Source organism: Athene cunicularia, assembly GCF_003259725.1.
Source record: "Athene cunicularia isolate RWA chromosome 2 unlocalized genomic scaffold, athCun1 chr2_part1, whole genome shotgun sequence".
NCBI lineage: Eukaryota > Metazoa > Chordata > Aves > Strigiformes > Strigidae > Athene > Athene cunicularia.
The window spans coordinates 46,934,448-46,938,750 of record NW_020799095.1 but is presented as its reverse complement, the minus strand read 5'-3'; positions in this window follow the sequence as shown (position 1 = coordinate 46,938,750).

Below are 4,303 nucleotides of genomic sequence, written 5' to 3'. Positions count from 1 at the left end.
TAACTGTTAAGGAGGTATTCTATATTCGCAGCGCTGGGCAGCACTGGGGATCGCTCCACCACAAGAGCCACGTTTCCTAATAAATCTCTCTAATATACACAAAAAGCATACATATGCATTAGATTTCTGAGAAAAAGCAGTATTATGCTAATGGGTTATTAGAATTCATTTACATAGTCTGAGCATGCATAGTAAAAATAGAGTGAGGGTCTTCTCCCCTCCTTAGGGGTCCCCACAGCCTTTCTCACACTGTCCGTTAGTGAACTTTACGTCTCTGGAGTCCATATAGGATCATAGAGTTACTTCATCCATCCTTCAGCTCCTGTTTGTTCCAGCTTTCAGCACTTATCTTGACACTGGCATCTTCTTAGGCACTTGTTTTCTTTAGGTTCCTGCTATTAGGGATGTACTCGGGGTAGTTTTTTTAGACAGTCCAAGGTCTATCTTATCTTTACTAGGCAAGGAGTTAAAGGTTTTAAAACATCTTACAAGTGGGTAACTGGGTAATGACTACAGAGGGTAGTTAGGAAAAAGTATAAATGAAATTATATACATTACAGTAATATACAGGAAAAATACAGGAAAAAATAAAAGTTAGTAAAACATAAGTGATGTCTAACATTAAAACTAAATGTCTTTTTTTACCGGTCCCTGTACATTAGCAATTTCAAGTATACCTGTAGCAGCTTTCCTTCACGTGAGGCTAGAGAATGGCAGCATTCCCTTTTCATTTAAATGATTTATTTACAAATTTCTCCAGCACTCACTGTGTAATGAATGCACTGATCAGAAATACTTGAGATGTTGCTAGTCCTAGATATAATTGAATCTTTGTTCTATAACTTGAAACTGCTATCAATACTTATTGAAGCACAGAACATACACTTGTCCAGTGAGTGCTTAAAAGTGACTTAGGTTATTATGTTGTGGCTGATTTACAACAAAGCCATCTGAATTATGAACTGCATGAAGAAGAAGTAATTAAATTTAAGACATTAAGGCTGACAGTACTTCGGATTGTGATAAATACAAAGTCAAAGAAGTCTTCCCCAGGGACACTGACATCAAGAAATGCTCAATTGCTCCACTGGCATATGTTTTATAGTGGGACAAGTCTTTTATGGGTAAAATGGGATTTATCTTTTTAAGGATGGTTCTTCCACAAGTTAAACCACTATGAGCTGCTACATGTTAAAATGGGAAGGTTGCTGAATGGTTAGAGAATTAAAAAAAACAATAAAATCTTGCATCAGATTGATTTTCTTTCCTTACATTTTAGCTCTCAGATTTATGGAGGCAGTTTTAACAAAGTACCTAGCAGCAACTTAACTCAAAACCTTAGATGCCAAGTGCTCTTTCATAGCAAGTTTACTGCCATTGTTACTGCTTAGCAAAGGCTAAACTTTCAAACTACATTATTAACTGAACCTAATATACAGTCGGTGGAAAGGGATAAATTCCTCTAGAGTCTGATTCATCCCACTTATCTGAAATATTTAATTTAGGAGGGGATGAATTGTCCTTTGTGAGGCACCTGTCTCTCATCACAGACTGCTAATGGACCTTTTAGCACCTAACTTTGTGAGAAATAATATTAAAGGAAAACCCACCTGAAAAGACTAACTGAGACAAGAGATAACCTCTTGCTCAGTTTTTGTGACTGGTCATTGCTCCTATCTTCCACGCTGCACACATATATCTTTCTCCTACTGATAAGACCTGGGTGTATATTGTCTGGTCCATCAATACAGATAGCAGAAAAAATACAGAGGCATATGCTCTACAAGATTAATATCCTTCTAACTTCAGACATATGCCACACGGGCTCCTGCATCTCAGCTGGCATCGCTCTCATAGTCAATGCAGAGAAATACGCACTTTGAGGACCTGATTCATCTGACAGGCTTTAGAGGACCGGGTGAATTGTGCCTCCAAACCCATGGACTCTTCCAACTCCCAAACTCCATGGTCAATAACAAAAGCAGATGAATAGTTCAGAAATCGGTGTTTTCAGTGGCATAAGATGTTTAATGAGGTGTAACCCACTTTTATAGTCATTGCAACTGGTGACTAGAATAGATCCAAATCACAGACCAGAGCAGGAAATCTTTGGGATGCTGCCCCTTAAGCAAGAGAGCTATTGAAACATCCAGAATGAGGAAGCATAACTGTTTGTATTAGATTAATGCACTTGAAGTCACATATTTATTTATTTAAAGGTCCACATTACAGTACATACCATCTGAAAACATCCTCATGAGGTTGCTTCAGAGTAAGTACACTTTACAGGTGATGGATGAGATTCTTTCACTCATTTATTCTGAATTTCTTACTCTAGAAACAAGCCAGCTTTTAGGGGAAGGGAGGCTTCTGCTCTGATTCTGGCTCCCAGAATCTCTACATCTGAGAAAGATGAATTTTCAAGGTTTTTTTCAGCTCTTTTTTTTTTTTTTTTTTTTTTTTTTTTTTTTTTTTTTTTTTTTTAATTTCTGTGAAAAGGCACATTTGTCATAGACCTGTCATGCACAGTTGTCAAGATTACAAGATCTGATCCTACTGCTTTTGGTGTTAGGAAAAATAATTCATAACTCCAGAAGAGTCATTATTTGAGGACAGCTTTAAAAGATGCTTTCGTATTTCTTCCTGAATTAAAAACTTCAGACATGGATGTACAGCAAAATTTGATTCCTTATAAAAACTTACTTTGCAAATACATAAACCAGATGTTCTTGTGATTTCTAAAATGACATATATTCACTTCACCGGAGTTAAAGGGATTTTCTGAATGGATAAGGATTTAAGCCATTAACCCTGGTCATTCCCGCCTCCCAACTTCCCAAAGTATCAGCTGTCCTCAGTGCCTGTTTCCTCAAACTCCTCTGTGTTGCATTCTCTTCATTTCTAATCTGGTGATCAGTTTTTCCAGCTAGATATTTTGATAAGTCTTACTGTAATACTTGTGCAGATGACAAAATATATCATAAATAATTTCTTCTCCAAGAACCCTTTCATAACAGTATTATGTGAGCCTGGGGATGGGTTTCTCTTGCAGTGTTTCTGCCTTGCTTGACAATAAAAAAAAAAAAAAAAAACAAAAAACCAAAAAAAACCCACCTGCTGAACTTGCTGCACATGGGATGACAAATGCCTTTTTCTTTTGAAACACCAATACTACACTTCTGACTCAGGGTCCCCTTCAACTGTGATCCAACACAGGGACATGTGCCCACATCTGCAGCCTGCATCAGCAGCAATAGTGGGATTTCCCTCACTCTTTATTAATCAGATTGGGATGTTGGCATTAAAATCTGGTGATGGGACAACATTAACTGTTTCATGCGTGATCCCACTGGTGAATACAAGAAGGTTCAGACTGAGAAAGAAGTACAGGACATAGGAGTTTGGGGACCACTGCAGGAAAGCAAATATAGACAAAAGAGCAGAATCAGATGAGGGAAAAAGTGAGAAGAAAGAGAGAGGCAAATAAAAAGGGGAAGAAACTGCAGTATCATAAAATGAAGCAGCATTAAAACATTGAACACATATCTCATCACACAACTTCTGCTGAAGGAAATATTATCCCACTGCTACAAACCACCTACTGCTACTGGTGATCGTTTTCTCTGCACTGTGGGATGAAGAGACCTGTCTTTATACTTGGCTTTCAGGCTGTTAAATATAAAATCAGATCTTCCTACACTGGCAAATATGATTAACCAGACAATGTTAGAAATAATTTAATTTAATTTTCCAGCCTAAAATGCACCTATGCTCTATAGATATTCCTTCAAATTCAACATCCTCCCAACCTCCACCCCAGCTTTCTAGGTTCCTGTCTAAATCAACTACATAAATGGAGGTTTCTATCTACCGTGTGCCCATGTGCAGCTTGAAGACAAGTTTTGCAATAAGGCTGACAGGAGAGTAGACCTCTATTAAGAGAGGTGGCAGCAAAGAACAACACAGTGATTAAATGCAAAATTGAAATCATAATGAAAATTGGGGCACTGAAAAGAAATTTTAATTAAGTAAGCAACTGCAAATCAAACAAATGTATTCATTATTTAATCAACTAGTGAGTGCAAAAATCTCAACTAATCAGGAAAGTCTCAGGGAACAGATAAAGAAACAAATCAAGGAACAAATTTAACAGCTGTAAGAAAATAACACACATCCGAACTATAAAAGAGCATTTGTCTAAGAAACAGAAGGTAAGCTTCTTTTTTTTTTTTTTCTTCACAAGCATCAAGTTTCTTATCTTTGTAAGGCTGTATGGGTTTTTTGTAAAAAAAAAAAAAAAAAA